The sequence below is a fragment of the Vicugna pacos genome, chromosome 7 (assembly GCF_048564905.1).
Source record: "Vicugna pacos chromosome 7, VicPac4, whole genome shotgun sequence".
NCBI lineage: Eukaryota > Metazoa > Chordata > Mammalia > Artiodactyla > Camelidae > Vicugna > Vicugna pacos.
Window position 1 is genome coordinate 63,340,972 of NC_132993.1, and position 24,039 is coordinate 63,365,010.

At 38.1% G+C, this 24,039-nt stretch overlaps 1 protein-coding gene across 7 annotated transcripts in view; it reads left to right on the plus strand.

The window, feature by feature from the left end:
- MTERF1 (mitochondrial transcription termination factor 1) overlaps positions 1-24,039 on the plus strand; it is a 415,935-nt gene that overhangs the window by 89,802 nt on the left and 302,094 nt on the right. For 6 of the 7 annotated variants that reach the window (XR_012074507.1, XR_012074506.1, XR_012074508.1 and 3 more), the window contains one exon: positions 11,313-11,425. The gene's annotated coding sequence lies outside the window, so the exon portion shown is untranslated. Of the gene's footprint in view, positions 1-8,515; positions 8,543-11,312; positions 11,426-24,039 lie in introns of those variants that run through there. The other variant, XR_012074512.1, reaches the window with a different exon arrangement.

Consider the following 24,039-nt stretch of genomic DNA (forward strand, 5'->3'; position numbering starts at 1 on the left):
CTTAAGCTTTTAGTTCTTATGGCTTGTAGTTCTTAACAAAACAAATGTACAAATTACATACAACTTTCCCCACTGTGAAACCAAAAAAACCTTAAATTAACATGAGTAGTTTAACGTGATACACAGTATTAGTGACTATGGCTCTTTTCTCTTGGGCTTGGTCTGCCTTTCCCACCAAGTGTCAGGAAATGATTAAATTCTCTCACCACTCTTCTTTCTGAAGCAATGAGACACCTTTGTTCCTCCAGCACACTGTGAAGTCATCTGGCCTACAGTTGGTGCAAAAGCCTCACTTACCTCTGAAGTCTACCTCTGTACATTGTTAATTAGCTGAAGACAATTAAAGTGGGACTACTTGGCACCAGTCTGATTGCAAACATAAAGACAAACTGGGTCTGTGAGGAGGCATTTAGTTATAAGGTGGTCACCCAGATGATTTGAATATGCTTACTTTAGATTATTAGTGAAACAAATATCCCAAATTAATAAATTCTCAGGAATATATTCCAACTCAGGATATGCAGATCTCCCCAGTCAACCTACCCCAGTTTGAGAAACTCTGATCTAACATAGATTTAGAGCCCAAGGTGGATTGTGAAGTAGTATTAACATGGTTTCTGGAATAGACTGACTTTTTAGGGCATGTAGTTACCCAGATGGCTGAGCCACATGAATTAGAAATCTTTGGAGTCTTTTTCCTTGATTTGCCTAATTTGGAATTGTACTCTGTGTGAAGCTCAACATGGGCTCCCCTTTGTTATAGAGAAGGCTAGGTAAAATTTTCTGTGCTATCCTTCCTTCTATGATTCTTAACCTCATTACCAGACTTCCTTGTGCTTCCCTTCTCTCTGAGGTCCAGATATACAACAGTGGTTTATTTTATCTTATTTTATATATTTTATGTTCATTAGCTGAAACTCATACGTGTTTATGCTTTTGTCATGTGGATGACAAATTCGGTGGAGAGATGGCTCAAGACCTCCAATTTCTTTCATTCCTGTTTGCTGGTAGATTGCTGGTATGGATCCTAGGGTTGAGGGGCTAATGCAACTGCCAATCTGAATAAGAATCAAAATTCTTTGTTTCATTATTCACAACTTGAATCAGCAAATATTCTTTTAGGGAAGTCAGGGTCATTATATAGATACTGAGAACAGACTTCATAGTAATACATATTAATAGTGTTGATAGAAATGGCTTTATTGAGAATGTATTACTTGCCTGTTAAATGTTAATACAACTAAAAATTAGCATAGTTAGGGACTTCTGCTCAAATGAAAATGAGAAGTTTTATATTGAACACATATATATGTATATGTGCATGTGTATGTTTGTGTGCTTGTGCACATGTGTATGTATGTGGTTGAACCATGTGAAATTGCAGCTCTGTAGGTCAAAACCAGACAAATATAAGCAATACAATATGTTTCATGTACACCTTACCAAAGCAGTAACGAAGATAATAATAACTAGCTTTTTTTTCTCTTTAAAAACCAACAATCAAGCCAGTGACCTGGGTCCTAAAACAACATTTTCTCTTTACATAAAATTTTTTAATCTTGACGGTGGGGTGGGCAAAACACTGCAATAAGAATGTCTTGTCTTACAGAAAGCCTAGAATGCCTTTGTCCTTCCTCTAGTGAAATTCTTCAAAGGCTGCAATTATCATTCTAGCCCACAGTGAAAATTCTTTCCTCTGAACTCTGATTTTTTTTTCTTCAAAATCATTGTTTTAGTAAATAATTCTGTACTACCTTCTTTCTAAATAAATTGTAAACTCATTGGGAACAGAGACCGTGCCTTGACTACTACTCTATGGCCCCCCGTATCTGTTAATTTGGCTGAGCATTTGATTCTGAGAGCATTCCAAGTAGGATTTCATTCTTTAGTTGGTGAAGTAACAAGGAAATACTTTCACAGGACTATGAATGTTGCATCTTGAGAAATCAATCAAAGATCATCCTGCTTTCAAGGAATTTACGGTCTCCTTTGGGAGACACTGCAGAAACTCATAGAGGGCAAAATCATCTGTTTGAAATTCTCTTAACTGTTCTGTTCCAAGCAGAATGGGAAAGGAAGCTTAATCCACCAGACTGGGTTTATGTTGGCTAAACTGAGCACAGAGATCTTCACTTATTGATTTTAGTGTGGCAGTGATATGCATTTAGCAGGTAAATAATTAAAGTCAGCCTGTTATCTGGTATATGCACTTATATTGATAATAAGGTGGCATTTTCCTCGATGGATAAATTTGAAGACATATGTGAATAACCTACAAGTATAAAAATTTGATTTTTAATATGTCCTAATGTTCACAAAACCTTCTTCAACAAAAATGTCCATGTATCTCAAAAGTCAATCGTTTTTTATCATAGCTCAGAAAAGACCTTTAGGTAATTAATGACAACACTTCAGGCAACAGTTTTCCCCTTTTGTCCTTCCTGTTTTTGTAAGAGAACTCACTGCTGAAAGGAAAAGAAAGATAATGGTTCACAATCAATGCTCAAGGACCTTACCCCTAATCCGAATTTAACCAAAAAGCCAATATTTAGCTCTACTTTATCAGTGTGGAAATGTCAAGCATAAGCAAGAGACACAAACGAATTTCCAACTGATTTCTCATTCCTGTGCTTCAGTGTTCAAAGCTGTGTGGCAGATTTTCAACATCAGATAAGACAAAACGGCCTTTGGGAAAAAAAAAGACCATAAATGACAACACTTGCAGCTGCCGAGACCACAGTTTATGAGAGGAAAATAGACACAGGCGATGCATTCTTATCTCTCCCAGCACACTCCCTTGGTCACCTTGCTGCCTGCATGATGAAGCACTTGATCATTCCTGGCAGCAGGTAGCCTTTAAGAGAGAGCAACTTGCTGTGTAGAGTCATAATTTGTTGCCACCCAGGACAACTGACACAGATTATTTGCATTCTAAATTTGCCATGGCCGAAACTAGATGAACCAAGCATGACTAGATGGGATGTGGGTCTGCAAAACAGGAGTTCCACTAGAGTTTCCCTGAAGCTATGGGCACTTCACATATAGAACAGAGGTTTTCAATCTTTTAAGACCTTCGGAACCCTTTCAGAATTCCTTCTTGCTCCATTGGACTCTAACTGACCTCAGTCACGTAATTGCTATTGAAAGGTGTATTTTGTTAAAAAAACACGGTTACATTGGAAAAACCTGTAATGATACTCATTTAATGAGATAGTTGGGTTGTCTGTCAGCACTGAAACATTTGGTTATGGAAAAAGGAAATAGTGTAAGAAAGAAAGATGGTGACTTCCATGGCTAACTATGTAGTGTTTACTGACTTTTTAAGGAATTGTGGGTGGGCTTGGCTCTTCATGGAACATGGAGATCTAGGAATTGTTGATAGAGAAAACATTTCATGTAGAATTACAACTAGAAAGGACCTGTATGAACTAGATTCACAGAACAACAAGGCCTAAGAGTTCACCAAAGGCAGGAATCAACTGTTCCAAACTCTTCATATGAGTCACATAGGTGCTTATTAAAAACACAGGGGCCCATGACCTTCCTCCTGAACATTCTGATTCAGAGAGACTGTAGTGGGACCTGGAAACCTGTCTTTCAAACAAGAATTGAAGGAGATTTTATCATCAGACAGATCTGGAAATACTGCTCTATAACATCCTAGCAAAATGCAGGTTACAGAATAGGTACCAGCAATGGAATGAATGAATGAAAGAAAGAAATTACAGTAGCATGCTGAAAAGCAGTCTCAGCCCCTGATTTTGCTGCATCCTTGTACACTGTGCCGGGGCTCTTGGCCTTGCACAGCTAACTTCCTCTCATGGGAGGAATGACCTTCAGAAGCAGCTGATAAAGGTTAGGTTTTTGAACATCACATAGAATAATACTTCTTCCCCTTTGTCCTTTGTTGGAATGTCATAGTGACACAGAACACAAAAATACTATGTCCTATAAAAGGAGAGAATTTTAAGTGTTATAAACAGAAAGGAACTCGTTTAAGTCTCCCTTAGAAAGAAATCTTTTTTGTGTTTCCTGCCAAAATAGATCCCACCAGGCAGGCATAAAGTGTCCTCCCTCTTTAACCTGTTCATAAAGGCACAAAGGATAAGTGATGTTGATGCCAGAATTCCTATTTCCATGCTAATAATTTCTGTACTGCTCACAAACAACCTAGTTCTTCCTGTTCTAAAATTGTCACATTAACTTTGCTACTGTGGTCCCCAGGGGAATCATTTTGTAAACTCCACGGCAAATGGGGAGGCTCTCCCTCCACACAATTTATAATACCTTGTTACAAGTCTCAGAAATACAGGAGCAGAGGGCATGGACTGGAAGTGAGAGAAGGAAGGTGGAAGCTGTGTCTTTATTCCACTGTGAGGTCCCATGGCAGAGCTTGGGCCCGTGGCAGGTTGTGGGGCTGGACTGAGAACACCCAATCATCTCTTTTGTTCAATTTCTACGACTGCCTGTCACCATGACACTCACTTAGGGGAGAATGGACAACACACAGGACAAAAAGACCTCCAGTGAATTTGTTGAAACTTGTCATGCTCTATCTTTGTGACTTACTGGAAGATTTAGTGAGTATTGTTGGGGGAAAAAGCAATAAGGCAGAGTTAAGGAAGGTGGCAGGCTGGTCCAATAGTGGTTCTTAAAGTTTGCTGCATATTAAAGTCACCTAGGCAAGTTTAAAACATTCAAGTACCTAGGCCTTGCCCTGTACCAATTCAGTCAAGGTTTCTAGGGGGTGTGACCCAGGCATCACTTAAAAAAAAATCCTAGATAATTCCAATGTGCAGTTTGAGAACTAGTGATTTCTAAATTGTTCAGATACTCTGTCTTTTCTAGTTATATGTTACTACTTCTAATTCGAATGACCCTCATCCCTTCTTCTGGTGAAGACCTGCTCATCTTTAAAGATTCACCACTAATATACCTTCCATTGGCAGAGTTCACTCATTTATTCAGCAAATATTTACTGAAATTCTTCCTCCTTCATGGAAATGGCACTCAGTGACATCACTTAATGCATTTTGATTATTTTAATTATTTATTATTATTATTTTTATCCACAGTCCTTGAATTCTTTGAAGCCAAGGATTGCAAATGATTAATTTTTGACTTCTTGTAACACATTTCCTTTTATTTCCATTCCTCCAGATTCCCAACTGGGTGATGATTGTCCCACAGACATGCAATATTGCATAATAATGATTTTTTGAAGGTGTGGTTACTCTACTCAGAGGATTCAAAATTGCTATAGTTTGATTTAAAAATTAAAAGTTTTGTTTTAGTAATGTTTTGATTTGTTTGTAATACTCTTCTCAGAGATGCCCATAATTTTGTGTCTTTTATTTGTGGTAGCATTGAATGATGGCTTTTGTGGAATGATACGTGATCAGTCCAAGATTCATTTCCCAGGCAATACTTGGCATTGTGAAATTTTGTATTTTACAGACTTCTTTTTCTTCTTCTTCTTTTTTTTTTTAACTCGCCCATTCTTAAGTTCACCTGTTTTGTTTGTTTGTTTGTTTGTTTGTTTTAATTTCACTCACTTTTTTACCTGACATTTAGGGCTCCCTAGACTCAGGCCCCACACTACTTGACTAACCTTCATCTGCCCACATAACTCTTCTGGGCTAGTCAGGCTGGCCTCCTCAATGTTTCTCAAATGTAGGGGTTATTATCCTTCCTTCCTACTATTATTCTGAATTGTTCTGATTCTCCAAAGGCTCACTCCCTCCATGAGTTTTTGCCTGACTTCCTGAGCTTCTTCATAAGATCTGTACCATGCAATTTAGCATTAGTCTTTATACAGCCTTGTCTATTTTTTATTGTCTAATATTGTTCCGCACAGATGACCTATCTTCTCACCTGACTGGAGGAATTGTCTCATAATTGACTTTCATGGGCCTGGTAGCACCTAACACAATCAAGGCTATACTGTAGGTACTTAATACGTGTTTGATTCTTTAGAGATTTAATTGAAATATATCTGCCATCTGATAAAACAGGAGTGTTTCATACACAATTTAGAAGATTTGGAAAGTTTTTCCTGTGCAATGACTTTCTATAAGCCCTAATCTAGGAAAAGTGTAACCCAAACTCTGGGGCCCTATTTTGGGCTGAATTGTGCCCTGCCACCCACAAATTCGTAAGTTAAAGTCCTAAATCCTCAGTACCTCAGATTTGACTGTATTTGGAAATAAGAGCTTTAAAGAGGTGATTTAATTTAAAATGAGACCAATAGTGTGGGCCCTAATCCAGTCTGACTGGTGTTTTTATAAGAAGAAATTTAGACACACAAAGGGGTACCACACATATAGAAGAAAGATGTGGGGACACAGCAAGAAGGTGGCCATCTGTAAGCCAAGGAGAGAGGCTTCAGAAACCAAACCTGATGGCACATTATTCTTGAACTTTTAGCTTCCAGAGCTGTGAAGAAATAAATTTCTGTTGTTTAAGACACTCAGTCTGTAGTATTTTGTTATAGTAACCTGACAAGACTAATGCAGGTCCTGTACATTGTCTAGAGTGACCAGGAACCTCTCAGGGACAGATTTTCCTGTTCCCTCTTCTTCCTGCCTCAGTTGGAGGATTCTAGATCATGCCCTCCTGAATAAGAAGACAAAATTGAGAAGCAAAGATAGATTCCTCCTTCTTTCCCTTTACCCTTCCTGACAAACTCAAGCTTGGTCCTGTCAAAGGGGATCCTGCCCAGAAGCTTTTCTCTCTCCTTTAGCCTTGCACTCAAGTCATTTACCCAGTGATGAAGCTGGGTAAAGGCAGGGTCCTTAAGCCTCTGAAATTAGCCTTTTTTCCCCTTAAAACTTGTTGCTTTCTTGTACATGAATATAATGGGTTAATTTGTATTTGAGGACGTTCTTATCTGAAAGAAGATATCTTAGTTTGGATTTTCTCTAAATCAGATCCTGAGACAAGGATCTGGGGGCAGGTAGTTTATTTTTGACATGGTCCCAGGAAGCACTGAGAAGAGTAGGTATATGAGACAGGAGGAGTCAGTAGAGAGGGCTTTCAGGAGGGGTTGCCCCATGGGCACCTGGGACTAAATCCTGCCAGGGACCCTATAAGAGACTGTGCAGTCACAGCAAGGGACAAGGAAGCTGAGGCATTTATCAATCATCCTCTGCTGCTCGTGGGTGCAGGGTTGTTCCTGGAGAAATGAACTCCCCACCTCTGTGGCTTACCCTGGGAGTGGGCAGATCCTGTAGGCAGAGGAAATCCTAGGGCAGTGGAAATCCAACTTGAAGTAGGAACCCATTGCCTTGTGAAAGGAATTGTCCACCAATAATACAGGCAACCAAAGCTACAGGAAGTTGTCAGGGGATATTGGCAGGGCACCAACCATCGGTTGCAAAAGACTAGTCTTCAGATTTGAGGAAATTGTCCAATTGTCCAATTATGTTCTCTAAAGTTATAACTCACTCTGTTAGATACTATAAAAATAGATCTTTAATGCTTTGGCTTTTTGTGGCTAATTCCTGCTTATCCTCCAAATTCCCATTTTAGAGCCATCCTGCCAGAACTTAATTTATGCTTGCAATTCTACAGCAGCTGCTCTTGGATTGACCCTAATCATTGTGTCCTACTGGTCTACTAGGAGTGTACCTGAAAGTACACTCTGTCCTATCTGCCCCCCACATCTCCCAATAAGCCATATCAGAAAGCAGGAACTTTAGCACCCTTACTTCCCACCCCACTGTACTTATTTCCTAGTTAGTGGTGTGTGTATTTGGGGAGTGGGGTGGGTGTTAGAACATGGCCATAAGCCTATCCAGTGGTTATTGTTGAGGTTCAGCCAGGTTCTGGACATGTTAAAATTACTGGTGGACAGGACCTTTCAGAAGACTGAAGATCATCCTGGGAGGTAATTTTTATAAAGGATGGGGAAGCCAGGGGTGACCACTTGATCCAATAACGAGCTTTAGTCATCAGAGGAGAGAGGCCATTCTGAGGAATGGTGTGGTGCCTATGACTCATATTTGTCTCATGACCTCCCTTTAGATTATGTCTCACCCCTTCAGAGAGTTGAGGTGAAAGCCATAAATGAAAACAAAGAGTTTTTTGCTGAAACTGTTGTACACTAGAGGTACAAGCAAGATAACTTAGGGACCCCTCTCACAGAATTTAATGCAGTCGAGACACAGAGAGAGAGAGAGTGAGCGAGAGCAAGCGTGAACTTCTCTTCTGGTTCCAACAGTGTCCATGGAGATCACTGGGAAAGGGCAGGAGGAATCAGAAACCACAGGGTATCTGACAAAGCTTGTTCCTTAGCACAGGTGAGATACCCCCAGGGATTTACCAGAGTTACTTGGATAATGTGTCCTGATGAGTTGAGTGGGAAAGCCATGAAATCTGGGTTAGCCCATTAATGGAACCTTATTTATTCCCATAGACCTATGAGAACTGAGCAAACTCAGTTGAAACATTCTGCAGATGAAACATTCTGGTTGCTAGGGATAAATTCTTTCATTTGTTTCCACAATCAAGGTTTGGACAGTCATATACTGCCTGGTCCCTAGTGAGTGCTCAAGAATTTTCATTGATTGAATTAACCTTTACTCACATTTGATAAATACCAGACTGAGCAGGACTGGAGAACTGATCCATGATAAATTCCTGGGATGAGGAAGCCATGGATTCTTTCTTATTTGTTGTGCCTTAAGAAATAAGTACATGTGATAAGAAAACATTTGTAGATAATGAAATGAGTTGGTCACTATGAAAACTTAAGAGAAATCAAGTTACTGCTGAAGAGTGCTTTAATTAATTACTCTTAGTTTACCATCACTTGCTAGCAGTGTGCCTTTGGCCAAGTTATCTAACATCTCTGACCCTTGGTTATTCTGTAAAATTGGTACTCTTGAGAGTACTAAAGAAGTTAATATATATGAAGTGCTTGGTATAGTGCCTGGGAAATGGCAAGTATTTGATGATGATGATGATGACTGTTACCATTATTATCATGTCTTAATTAATTTGTGACTATGTTAGATAAGATCCAGCTAGGAAATTACCTCTACTTTGTTCTTTGTTTTTTAGTTGCTTTTCTAAGAATACACATTTATTATTTAAAAAAAATTTTTATTGGAGTACAGTAAATTACAATGTGTCAATTTCTGGTATACAGCACAGTGTCATTTTCATTTTTTTTCCATTAAAGGTTATTACAAGATATTGAACATAGTTCCCTGTGCTATACAAAAGAAACTTTAAAAAAATCTATTGTTATACATAGTGGCTAACATTTGTAAAAATCAAACTCCCAGATTTATTCCCTCCCACCCCCTTTCCCCGATAACCGTAAGATTGTTTACTAAGTTTGAGTCTGTTTCTGTTTTGTAGATGAGTTCATAGTGTAAATATGCACATTTAATGTAAACTTCATAACTTAACTTTTTAAATAAAGCCTTTGGTGTAGATTCTTGTCAAAGTTTCTGGGAGTTTAAATATATTCTCTGTGTGCAGTTGTTTTGTCTTATCTATTTTTGACTCCCTCAAAGAGAATCAACAGATTAGTTAGTGAGGGCTTATTTCCTCTTACATCTTTTCTGCTTTCACTATGAGGTTTTGCTTGTTGCATCTCCTTCAGCTAAACCAGTACCTAAAACCAGGGGCCATTGTGTAATTCTAGTATCTCCTCTGTAGGCTCCTGGAAGGTTTGCGGGAGCTGTGTGAAAGTGCATATTATTTAGAAGACAGAACTATTTTTAGCTTGAAGGTAGAACTGTGTTTTTCCTTCTTGGTAAATTCCTTTTCTTTTGATGAAAGCCAAAACTTGAAGCTAGTGGTGACAGATCAGGGTCCTAATTGCTGTGCTGCTGGAAATAAGAAATGTTTATTACTAATCAAGTAAATAGAATTTCATCAAGTAAACCGAATTTCATCAGTGTAGTAAGATGAGCCCAATCAGTGGGCTGGTCTTATAAAATACTTTTTCTAGTGAGCCTGGGAAAACTTGTGAAGTGGTAATAATAAAAACAGCATATGGGCTTTGCAGGAACTTTGTCATACATAAGCAATGTGCTGTGGGTGTGGTAATGAACATCAGGTGTATTTGGCATAAGACTTCCAGACTTGGGGAAGAGGAATTTTGCTTTTTTGCACATACTGGAATGTGTTTTTGCATTTCTGGTATTTAAAAAAATAACTTAAGAACATTTTTTTTTATTCCTTATTTGGAAGCTATACTGGTCAGCATAAGAAAATACTTAACTTTAGATCTTCAAAGGCGTGCTGCAGAGGTTTGGAAAGCATTTGGTTTGGCTTGAAGCAAGTTTGGCTAGTGAAGTGACAGGCACACAAGAAAGAACAACAGGTGAAAAAATGTGGAGTTTCTTTCATCTTTCAAAGGATTTTCGTGATGAATTGAAACAGCCATGAAAATAAGCACTGGCCTTCGTGCCCAGTGGCCTAAAAGTACTTAGAGTGGGCCAAACAAGAATCAGGCAGGGGCCTAATGAAAATCAGGCAGCAAGCCTAGACCTAATTAAATATGTGCTGCCCCCTGCCCCCGCTTTTTTTTAATCCCCTTTGGCTTAATTTTTAACAAAAAATCTGGTTTTGTGGTAGAGAGATTTCTCTTCCTTGACTCAGATAGAGTTAGTAACAACTAGCAAAGACAAACAGGAGCATGAGTTATTCAGTAGAACCAATGAAAATTTTTGTTGGCTAAGTAGATTTTCTTACTGGCCTATTTCTTTTGAAAACTACTTGTAAAAATTAACTAATATATTTCTGGATTAAAGTAAATAATATGTTTTGAAGCGGTTGAATGTGATTCAGAGACAAAGTTTTTCATTTTGTTTGGAAAAGATATTGCATTTGATTGTAACAGTGTTTTAGAACAGCTTTTAGAGATGTTGACTGAGATTCCACAGTTTCCCCAACTTGTTTAAAGGAGTCTTTGGGATGTATGAGTCATGAATAATTTTCCAATTAAGATCATAAACAGATGTCTCCAGAGAATTCTGCAAAACTTTAAAACATACTTGAACAATGTGAAATTGACATATAAGAGTAGAACATTTTCTCCAATGTCCCAGTTTCTGGAGTGGGTACAGAGAGGTCCTGGGACTGGATCACAGACTCCCAGGCCCTCAGCTGGGGACTTCTTCTATGCCAGTACCTCCCATAAAGAAGTTGCTGCTTAGTTTAGCATTTGAATAGAAATAAAAGTTTTATGTAACTCAGGAGATAACATATTTAATTTATTACAGCACATTTATAAAGTCCTAAGAGATGTCTGAATTATAATAATTGGTGAGTCTGTTTTGTGTCTTTCTCCAAAGCCTTTGCTTAGGGAGCAACTTTTGAAGTCAATGATGATGCCAGATTTGGAAGAATTCTAGAGGCACGTGTTTGGGGAGCAGCGCGGATGAGAGTCATATTGGATCAACAGATGGTAGGACATTACAAATATATATGTAAGAAGATGACAAGACAGTCAAATCCTATGACAGAGCATTCCTTTTAAGAGAAATATCAATACAATACTTAGCTACCGTCAAAGGGTAGTCATAAATAACACTACTAACAAACCATGCGGTTTCAAAAGAAGCCTGGTACCCGGTTTTCCTTTTGAAATGCTTAATGAAAATCTGCATTAAAAATTTCTGTGAATTTGAGGATTTTGGAATAAGCAAGCAGCAGGAACAGAAGCCCATGTGCTCTGTCTTTACCGGCTTTAATTGTTTTGGTTTCAAGCTTAGCAGCAAAATGTTCCTGCCAAGTGAATGTACGTGTGTATGGGATGTTTTCTGCTTCGCTTTACTCAGGCATTTAAAGAAAGGCCCTGGTTTGTATCAGTCAGACAGCATTTTACTGTAAAAGAAAACACACCCCTTGAAACAATTAAGGGATCACAACTTATCATTAGGGTGAATAATAGGCAGCAATGTCTATTTAGAATAGGGTTTTAGAAATTAATTACTGGGATAGGTCACCAAATGTTTCACTGTTTTCTAACGATTAAAAACTACAATTTTAATAATTAGACCATGAGAAATTTGTCAGGGCAATGTATTTATCATTTATCACTTTAGAGAGGGGTCAGCAAACTTCTTCTGTAAAAAGCCGGATAGTAAATATTTTAGGCTTTTCACCTTTGTAGTATGAAAACAGCCACAGACGGTAGGTAAATGAATGAGTGTTCTATGTTCCAATACAAGCTTAGGTATTATATATTATATTTCGTATGATTTGAACATGTTCTTCCTTTGTTTTTTTTTTCAACAATTTAAAAATACGAAAACCATTTTTAGCTTTGGGTTGTATCAAAACAGGCAAGAAGCCAAATTTGGCCCAAGAGCTGTAGTTTGCTGACTCCTGCTTTAGAAGGGAAGACCTTGTCATTATTTATGCTGAGATGTCTTCTGAGCATTATTTTAAAGAGAAATGCATTTTTTTCAACTCACAGTTATTTTATAATTCTGGTCCAGTGATTATTGTTTTTAAAATGCATTGTTTGGGTTGTTTAAGAACTGCAGTGTGAGTGCTGGCTGAGTGGCACGAGATTTGACAAATACAATTCTGTGTTCCTCTCATTAAGTTCCAATTCTGTTCATCAGTAAAAGGAACTTGTGTCATTGCCTCACTTGTTGCGATGAATAAATCTGTATAATTTTACAAAAGAACAACTGCATGGATTCTTTTGCAGCCTGAAGACTCGAGTGTTGGGCTCCTCATTATAAAAGTTTCCATGACAATCTGGCCTGAGAGAATGACAGGTTTGCCCTCATGGGGAATTTCTTATTAAGGAAGCTTTTCTTTCACCAGGAAGCTTTATGGGGACTTAATAGGGGGTCAAACAGAAAGAACCAAATAGGACCCTTTCATAAACCTTACCTTATAGTCACCCTGGCCTGAAAGAGAGCTTGTTTCCTACTGTGTGTGGTGTTGGGGTGGCGTTTAGAAGCTGAGAGGTTAGAGAGGACCACCATGCTACCCTGGGGTCCTTACTTCCTGGTGGTAACCAAGAGACCCAGACACAAGCATGAGCTATTAATATATGGGCTAAGCCAAGAATTATAGGCCCCAGCTTTCTCTACTGAAAGGCAGCATGTGGAGTGGTGAAGCAAGTGGGCTCTGAGCGCGGCTATCTGAGTTTTCATTCTGGCTCTCCATTTACTCGCTGTGCGATTTTTACCTCTCTGTGCCTCACTTTCCTCCTCTTTAAATAATAAAGGCAGGATTGTTGTGGTGATTAAGTAAGTTGATACATCTTGCCCTCTTGTTCATGGGTTCCTCATCCACCGATATGGAGGGCCAACTGTTCCACACCATTGTTTACAAGGGACTTGAGCCTCCACGGATTTCAGTATCTGCAGAGGTCCTGGAAACAATCCCCCACGGACACAAGGAACTACTGTATATGCAATGCATTTTGGAACAGCACCTGACACATGGTAGTGAATAATAGAATGATCGCTATTGTGATGATTTTCTTTCTTTTTAGGATTGAAGGTAATGCAATATTTGCAAACTCTCATTTAAAGGGAGATTCCTTTCCTCAGGCAGAATCACTGTGACAGTATCCTTTAACTCTTGCTTTTTCTTTCTCATCCATTATCACTCCATCATTCTGCTGATTTATATGGACCTTCTAGCCACCTCAGCCCCCCTGTCCTAATACCCATTTTGGATCTTGGCCTTTATTCTCTTCCCACTCATTGCACTTCGTTATAAACTCAGTAGTCTCCTGGACCTAAGTTGGGTAACACGGCTATTTATAAGAGGGTAGCATAGTTCAACAGGTGTAACCTAATATATTGCCTTATAGTTGTGGCACAGCCCAGTCTGGATTTGGTTGGAAATCTACAGGTTTTCCAGGCAGGTTTGCAGTAAGCTGCTCATGCTCTGCTTAAAGCTGAGGTGTTGAGGGGATACAGCCCAATGGGGAGAACTGGCAGTGTTCTGAAGGTAAGCTTTATGTCTCATCATTCTTTCACAGGGACCCCCAGGGCACCTTGGAGAATGTTCTGTATTCTAAAGACCTTCAAGAAGTACTTTGTGCTCAACTGTGTATATTGGGCTTGAGTTCCCTTTTCTGCCAGCTGCTTTCTGGGCTGGAAGAGAAGAAGCCTTAAATGTTGCTGTACACTTTTAAATCCAGGTTAAGCTTTGTTATCTTTCCTCTTGGTCCTGTGCTCTGGACTAGGGCAGGAGTGGGTACAGTTGTGGGAAGCTTTTATTTTGGTTAAGTATTATCCTGGATTTGTCTATTCCTATTTTCTTGGAATAAAAGTGAGATGTTATTGTTTGGACTACTCAGTATACAGAGAGTAGGATTTTTTTTTTCCCTAGAGAAGATGCATTGTATAAGTTACGGACAAAAGCAATTCTGAAACATTTTAATATGTTTCCACAAGGAAAGGCCACGTTGTGTAGGTTTACATGAGATCTTTGAATTTTGCTCTTTTAGATGACTCTAAAAAAACAGTTCTCAGGTCTGTAAGAAACAACTTCTGCATTAAATACTTATCCCTGAAAAACACAATATAAGCCTAGTTTCTTCCCTCATATTTCTTTACTCTCTAGATTTCTCATCTAGGTAAGACACTCTCCTTGACTTCAAAGGGTACTTTGTGTATGCAAGAAATGCCCAGAGACTAGAGAGGACTGAGACTGTGCCCCAAATATAATTCTACTTGATTGAAAGAATTCATCCAAATGCCATTCGCCATTGTATTAATTATAATTTAGGCTCAAGTAGAGTTTACATTCACTTATTGATGCCTCGTTCTCCAGCATGCTAGGTTCCTAGTATGTGCAGTGGGCAAAACCAAGCCACATATCTGGACAACGAGGCATGCAAATGCTTGTTTCTGTTGTTCATTTCAAAGGTGAAATATTCTCTGCAGAATTTTTACTATAGATTTTCTGGAATACAACCAGTGGTGTTCATGATGATTCTGTTTATTTTTCTAAGGAAGAAAGAAAGAGGAAAACTAGCATTACTTAGTACTTACTACATGCTAGGCATTGGACAATGATTTCACTGAATCCTTCAACATAAAGATTATTATTCCCTTATTATAAATGAGAAAACAGGTTTGGGATTGCCACTTGCCTAAAGCCACACAACTGGTAAAACTAGGTTGTGGAAAACTAGAATTTGTAACCAGGTCTGTCTATTTTCAGTAACCTAAACTGCCTCCCTTCAAGCAGAGATGGTCTTTGTTAACCACCTGTCAAAAAATGTTCACTTGGTATATAGACAATGCCCTTCAAACATATTTAACTTAAAAAATTGTTATAGAAATAGGCGGAAATGTATGCTGCTTTTCCAGATTTTGAAAAGTAAAAATGTGAAGCTTAAATTACTGAAAATTGGGCGCAATTACACAATTGAAACAAACTGTGTGTATAGGTCTATACTCAAAGAATTAGACATTTAAAATGATTATTCCACAGAACTGATGAAATCCATAATCTTTGTCAGAGTAAGATATAATTTAATTAGTACAATATAGACTGAAAAATGGTATATTTAAAAAAATCAGCTTGCATATCTGAATCATAGTGAATGCATATGGAGATATATTGTGATGATTATATTCAGGAGAGGTGGTCCTGCAAGGAGTGACAAGGAGTGACCATCCTCTATGAATAAGCTACTTATTTATATCACATAAACAGACAATTTCAGGACCAGGATGGAATTTAGTAAACTGCTTATTATTTAGTTCTCTGATGCCCTGGAAGATGAAACATTTACCCCCTGAGATTAATTTTTCACTGACTGATCAAACTCAATGTACTGTTTATGTTCTCTGTAACAGGAATTTTAAAGTATATAAATTTTTAAGCAAGAGTCTGCTATCCAAAAAGATACATTACTTTCATCTGAAGTAATTTGAAGTTCAGCTGGGTGAAATAGTGCTACTATTTAAGTTCCTTATTTATAAAATATGGATCCAGTTAATCAGATTTATAGTGTGAAGTTAGAGCTCTCTCTGATGACTCGAGAAGGAAATCTAATGTTCTTAAAATATTATTCTCTATGGTCTTCATTATTCACCAGCTGCATGTTGGCTGTCACTTTACCTTTCTTGATCTTGGTTTCCTCATCTATAAAGTGATTGGAGTACTGCATCACTTCCTAAAAATGCTGTGGTTTCACAATAACAGTACCCAAAAAGGCGATTAAAATTCTACTAAATAGAAAGTCCTCCCTGCTGCATTACCAGCAGTCTATCAGGGGTTGCCTCAGGGCGAGGAGAAGTTGACAAGCACTAACTCCAAAGGTAGGGGAGAGTCAAATTCTATTTCCACACTGTTATCTTTTAGTCACCCAGTGTTTTTCAGAATCAGGCATTTAAAAAATTCCAATTAATTACTCTTTGGATTATTCTTAATAGTAGAATTGGAACAATAGATTTATATGCTGGTGCCTCAGTATCATCCCATTATCAGAGTCCAGGATTCTGGATAGTGTTAGAAATAAAATTATTTTTGCAAGTTTCTTTGGTGCTTCCAGCATAAAAGTATCTTGGATGGTTTGCAAGACGGTCCTGTAATATAAGAATAATAATACTTAGTACTTTATAATACTTGCACAGCCACTGTGCTAAGTGCTTTCCAAATACTAACTCAATTAAGTTTCACAGCAACCCTGTGAGATAGATACAACTATTATCCCCTTTTATGGAGGAGGAAAATGAGGCCCAGAAAAGTTAAGTAAATTGCTTAAAATTTCACAGCTAGAAAAGTAGGAGAGATGGAATTTGAACACAGGCTGTTTAGCTCCAGAGTCCATGCTTTTAACCCCTAGGCTTACTATCTCTCTGATGTAGAGTGAAGTTCAAGTTTACATCAGATTTTTATATTATATTAGAAATTCTTCTGGACAGTATATTCTGAAAAGTGTTCCCTAACAGGGGAAGATGACCAGGAAAAAAATTAGTTTGGCTAGACTAATGTTTAGTTCCTTCAACCCTGCCTCTTACAGTAAATTAGTGTATCTTATTTATTCAGTTCCTCCTCTGTACCAAACTAAGTGCTTTATGTTTATGAACTTGTTCATTCCTCATGACCCATATTAAGTTTGCATGATTATTAGGCCCATCTTTCTGATGAGCAAACTGAGGCTTAAAGAAGTTGTGTATTTTGCTCAAGATCATAAATCTAGTGAGCATGCAAAGGAGCAGCCTCTGGCACCAGTGCTAAGTCCCTTGCAGGATTGCTTCTAAGGATGCTTTGTGTCTGTGGGCCTGGGTTTCTCCATCCCTAAAGTAAGAGAGTTTTCCAGATATCTTCTAATGTAATATCCAGCTTTACTTCTTTATGAGTCTATTATTCATATGGATCATGGCTCCTCACATAGTACTGGCTAAAGTAGAATTCCAAATCAGGCTCAAAAATTGGCACCTTTGTCTCTCATTGGCTTTGGCAAATCACAAATCTTGAGCGTATTAAGCAACAAAACAAAACCATACACAGAAAACTATATTTTTACTCCTTTTCCCAGAAACTATTTTAAGTCAAGCATTGTTGTTATTTATGTTATGCAAGCTTTCATTAATAAAGTATTTTGTAAATAATAGAAATTTCTTTAAAAAGGACAATGTTCTATGTTAGGGGAGGAATTGTCATGTTAAACCAAATGAAGTGGTGCTGGTATTCACATCTTTTAAAAAAATCTTTCAAAAATTGAGCCTGAATTTCTAAAGCCCTTGAAGCAAACTTTCTTAGTACAAACTAGCAGGAGAAAGACTGAGGTAGACAAGAGGTCATGACTAATTGCCTGGGAATGTTTCCTCATGCTTGAAAAGAGATGGAAGAGTTGGAAGAGGAAGTGGAGTAGTGTGACCTTTTGATCCTAGATGTCTTGTTTATATTTCCTTATCATGAATCTTCTTGCTCAAAGTAAAGTGTTGGTAAAGTGGCTTTAGTCTGCCAGAGAGACTCTTGGCCTTGGTCCAAACCTAACTCAAGTATTATCAGAAATACATTCTTTACCATGTATAGCACTTGCAAGTTCTTCTAATGAGGTCCACACGTGGTAGCCAGTTAGGCAGGATAATCCAGTGCCTTGGTCAGGGAAGAGCACACCCTCTCAGTATCTGTCATGCAGGGGTTATCCAGCAAATGTGGCTTTGCAGGGCATGTCCAGGGGATTGTGCCAAAATACAGTTTTGTGGGACAGAAATAAATAGCATTATATATTTGTGAGGCTCAAAAAAAATCTAGTTTTTAGACTCTTCCTTGAGAAAAGAGAAGGAAATTTAAAGTTCATTTTATTCTGGAATAAAACTGTAATTTATTGAATATTATGTAAACTATTTAAAGAAAAATGAGTATTCAAACATGGCTGCAGAAGAAACCTTGATGGAGTATGCCCCTGGAAGGAGGCTGCACACGGCAAGTTTAAAGATGATGAGATGATGGAGGACATAGGACAAGAAGAAAGAGTTGGGGGAAGTGACAGGATGGAGTAGGTAACAAACTCAGGACACATAACAAGTTCACAGTATACACACACTCATAAAATGTCTAGAATCGGTGTGGCAAAATACACAAGGGTCCAAACAATACTTTAAAACATCAGGTGTTCTATGTCTTTTATTTTTATAGTGCTTAATTCCAAGGAATTCCAGGAGTTTTATTTAGAATTTAGATTAGCCTTTATAAAAGCCAAATTGATTAGGAAAGCAAAACTTCTGTTACAAGTGAGTAAGCTAGAATATGAAGTGTTTATGTAATTTGCTCAAAATCACTTTGTTTGGATTACAATCCAGGTCTTCGTTGACTTACCAGTCAAGCAAGTGATGTTCCTCATCTCTACCATCAGATGTTGTTACTACATTCCAGCTGAGCACTTCCATTTGGCTTGGAATCATTAAACTAGATTCTGAAAAGGTGTCAGGTCATCTCATTGAGTTCCAGAATCTTTTGCTTGAATCCGCTTTAGGTAGCTTTCTCACCACATTTCCCAAATTAAATATATTCAGTGGTGACATAATTGAGTAGTAGCATTTCTTTATCCATTCCCCCGCCCAAGAAAAAAGCAGCTGGGGAAAAAGCCAAGGATTACCCAGAGTAACTCTCTTAGTTAAAGATATGGCAGCAAAACCCTTCCCTCACTTGCATTACATTGGTGGTGAATAAAAATGGTACTACATTAGCCATATCTAATGTTCAGACTGATTTTTTGACTGAGATGAAAGCTTTTAAGCAATTACAGCTCCCATTTCTTAACCATTTCCTGTATGTATACTCCCTTACTCTGTAAAAGGCATAGTCAGGATGTGCTTCTTTACCTGTAGCCATCCTTGTGGGTATCATGACTATCTCATCAGGCCACTGGGAACATGGAAGTCCTCTTTGATTCTCCTTTGGCTTCAAGCATCTTAGTTTTGTTAAATCTTTTACTGCCCTTGGAATCTTGAAAAGCATCATGTTTCTTTTAGGCAGGTAGTAAACTGCTCCCATTCCTGACACCATTTCATGTTAGGAAACCAAGTTCCACTCGACATTTTCTGAAGATGGCTGTGATTTGTGGCGAAATCTAGATCTGATCTTCAGAATCATCAACAGTCAAACCTAAAAGGCATGTGATGGAACCTGCCTCTGCCCAGAACATTTTGAAATGCCATGGCAGCCAATGAGCCTGTAAAACTGTGAGCAAGATTGCTTCATTGTCACTCTTTGGGGACAGTGGAGCTGTACTTCTAAAGAGTGCCCTACTTGCGTTCCCTGGCAGCCAGTACAAGAGAACATTGTAAATTGGCAGGGGGCATACATCTTATTCCTCAAAAAAGACCCAACACTAGCCTGTATATCCAAACAAACAGACCAGGTGGATTTCCAACTGTCAAGTCTAGATGAAACTTGTGAGTCCTGGTGATGTCTTTTCAGAGCTGCTAGAGCTTTTAGGGGGAGAGAAAAATATTTCTCCTTCTCTCAAAGTCTTTCTCTATTATAGGAGAACCAACTGGAAAACTATCATTGGCATGGATCTGTCTTGACTGTATTTGCCAGGGATGTGCATAAGTGGAATTCTAAAGTCTTGATCATTTTCAAAGACCATTCTGCTTCCTTCTTGTGCCTCTCTAGAGTATAAACAATGCTAATGAATTTATGTGCTACATCTTATGAGTCATGCATTTGCATTTTATCAGGGGTATCCTGGAGCTTTTAACCCAAAGGAATGAATCTTATGGTGGGAATTGCAGCCATTGTGGCAGACCAAGGGGGAAGAAATTTTGGGGGTGAGTGTGCTTAGTAGAAAGGCTCAAATTAACCCAAAGGGAGGATAAGTATAATTTATTTTGTGCCATCACTTGCAAGAGTTACTTCTGAGAGCCCCTCTAGTGTGGGTTTCATAGAACTCTGAATCAGAAGGAGTCCAGTGAAAGGCCTCAGCTCCATTGGGGGCTGCCTACCTCCATCTGTGCCATGATCTGGATGACAGGAAGCAGAATGTAAAAAAAGGTCTGGCTTTCCAGAAAGGAAGAACCTAGATGAAAAGTGACCAGAAGTATCATACCATGCAGTGCCACATGCGAGGGAGGATAGTAGGTTTGTGGAAAGGGAGAAGGCCATCCATCCACTTACTCCTGTCCTGAAAGAGCCTGCAGAGTATAGGAAAGGTGCTTATTTATCCTGGGCCTCACTCTGCCACTGCCTGGCTGAGTGACTTTGCTGTATCCCTATCAGCAGCTAGACTATCCAAGTGCTTCCTGGAAGCCTGCTCAAAACCAGATATTTCCTCGGAGCAATACTGGCAATTTCTTTTACTCTCTTGTTACTTCTGCTTTGAAAACAACGTAAACCAAATAGTTCTGGAGACGATATATGCTGAAAAACTTTAAGACCTTAGTTTACCATTTATTCATGTTTGGTATAGACCCAGGACCACTTTTGGGGAAAAACCTTGGCTCTGACTGCAGGTGCTGTGAGGCCTCCACAGAGTGACTGAGTTAATGTGACATTTAGACAAGAGTCAGGATTAGGATCTTAAATAGTCAAATGGTCTATTTAACTTTTTTTCTAATTATAAAGTAATTTATACAAATTATAGAAAATGTAAGAAAATAATAAAAATCACTCATAGTTTGTTGATTCAGATACTGCTGTTAAAATTTTGGAGTATTTCCTTTCAGTCTTAACTCTAGTTATTAGTAACTTACAGTTTACAGTGTAGGGGTCATATAACATATATTTAAAAATTCTGTTTCTTTTACTTATTACTAAATCAGAAATGTTTTCTTACATTATTAAATATTATTTGAAATTGCACTATTTACTGATTGCATACTATTTCATTATAAGAATATATTATAATTTGTTTACATGATCCTTTATGGTGAGGACTCAAATTACCTTGGTCTCTCATGCGCCTGCCTTCTGATGATGCCTTCTGCCTTCTGCCTTCCCTTAACTCTTATGAAACATGCTATTAAAAACATAGGCCTGTTGTGATGGTTAATTTTATGTATCAGCTTGGCTTGGATATGGTGGCGAGTTGTTTGGTCAAACACTAGTCTAGATGTTGCTGTGAAGGCATTTTGTAAATATGATTAACATTACAATAGTTGACTGTAAGTAAAGGAGGTTACTGTGGATAATATGTGTGGGCTCATCTAATCAGTTGAAAGCCTTGGAGAGAAAAACTGAGGTTTCCTGGAAAACAAAGAAATTTGCCTCAACACTAGTAAAAATTCTACCTTGAGCTTTCAGCCTACTTTCCTGCCCTACAGATTTCAGACTTGCTAGCTTCCACAATCCCATGAGCCAATCCTATTTCTGTTAGATCTGTTTTTTTGGAGAGCCCTAATTGATACATCTATGAAATCTATGATCACATTTGCCTTCAGAGTGTCATCAAAGACCTTGCCTATCACATAAACACCCACAATAGGTCTCACATACAATTTTCTTAAAAGTTAGTAGTAAGAAAATATCTGCTTACACTTATAATGTTAATGTTTCCTATTCTCTGATAGTGAGGAGTACCACTGTCAGATTCCTCTTTGGGTTTATTTGGGAAGAAGCACGGAGCTCACCCATGTTGGGTCAATTTGTATTCTTTCTTCTTGGTCACAGCTTAGATCCTTACTTAAATTTTCCTCTATTCTTTTCTTTACTCTTATCTATAAGATGTCTCAGTTCTTTGTGGAAAAAGTTAAGATATAAAGAGCTAAGTTCCACTCTATTTTTCTTCCTTTGTTTCCCCTTCCTCTATGGCTGAATAAAAATTATATTTACTTTTGCCCTCTTCCTAAAGACGAGAAAAACCATTAAACAAAATGTGTTTTCTTTTATCCAATCTGTATGTGAATATATTATGTGCTACTACAGTAATGGCTTCCTACTGAGTTATATCCAGCAGGGCCAATCCCTGACTTACACCTTGGGCAGGATCATTAGACCAGCTCTCAGGCATTTCTAGTTGGCTTAGCCGGGTCAGTGTATGAACCTAGAGACCAGGAGGTAGGATATTGGATAGGTTTGATTTCCTCAATTAATTGTATGTATTAGAAAGCTGTGCTCCAGATTTTTTTCTAGTGTAATCCCCATTATTTCAATTTCAAGGCCTGCTTCAACAAAAGTCATTTTGTTGTCAGTATCAAAATTTTCTGTATAGATACTGGCTTAATGGTGGCCATTGGCAGTTTAGTAAGATTCAGATGGCATACAAGTCATACGAAAGATGTGGAATTCTTAGACATGCAGTAACAGCTCCCAGCCCTGGCACCACAGACTATCAGCAAACCCCAGGTCTGCTTTTTGCTTCCAGTAGATGCTTTTGATTTACAGATACATTAAAATTACATAGGAAATACAAATATCCAAAGTAAAAGGCACGTGACAGAGACGATTTTACCTGTCCAGGAATATTTTATACTTTGATGAGAAGAAGATGTAGCAGCCTGGCACATTTGGAATTCTAGACAGGAAAGAGAGTCAGACAGCCCTTACAGAAAAATATATCGAATAGAATCATCTCCAATGACTGATGACTATGGTTAGTAGAGTATATCAGGAAACAGAATACTCTCATTTTTGTCTTCTGGGAGTACAAAATATAGAGGAATCTAATGTCTTTTGTAAAAATACTTCTGTATTTATTGTTTGTTCTCCCAAATGGCTATTTTCCCAAAAGACACACAGAGTTTGTGTCCCAGAATTTGGATTTAGCCTTAGAGTTTCTCTAAATACCACTTGTCTGATGTTTCTTTAATATGGAGATTAAACGCAAACATGAAATTAGCTTCCTTGAAACATTCACTTTGAACTTTGCTTTTCTACTACTGAGGAGATGATCTTTTGAACAGATGCCCTGCCACATCGACAGTGCATTCAGAGCTTGGATATGGGCCAGTCTCGCTTAGCCGTTTTTCCTTATTTAGCTCACTCAATATTATCGGCAGTTTGCTTTCTCCAAACCCCCTATTTTCTAAAGGATTTTGACAACTTCAAGTAGGTTCAATATCTTTCGTGGGAAGTTGTGCTAACTGGGCAGAAAGACTGAAGGGCCAATTATAGCAGCAGCAGAAGCTGAGTTGCTTTTGTTTTAGCGGAAACACAAGGGACTCCTGTGCAGGCTGACATATGGAATCTATGATGTAATTTTTAAAGTAAAACTCAACTGAAAAACTGTTTAAATTACATAGTAGTCCTTTTCTGAATGGTCTTGGAGGACCTTTTTAGATAATTTCAAAGTTCTTTAATTAGTTTTATAATGGTGATAGTCATAATCATCCTGCCTTAAAAAGGGAGAATTTCTTTTCACAATGAGCAAGGTTTTCTCCCTCTGTTTTGGCAAGTATATGAAAGTGATTGAAAATGTACCATTCTTTTCTTTAACTTTTGGGAATTTAGGATGATTGGTGGGGTAAACCTTTAAGTTAAACTATCTATTTGATGCATTCACTAAAGTATGAAGGCCGAAAAATCCACAGTTCTTCATTTGTTACTTTGGTAGCATCACTCACTGATGAACAAAGAATTATTTGCTAATGAGGAATGTTGATTCTTGTGTGTTTTAATGCAGAAAGTTATTTTATAAAA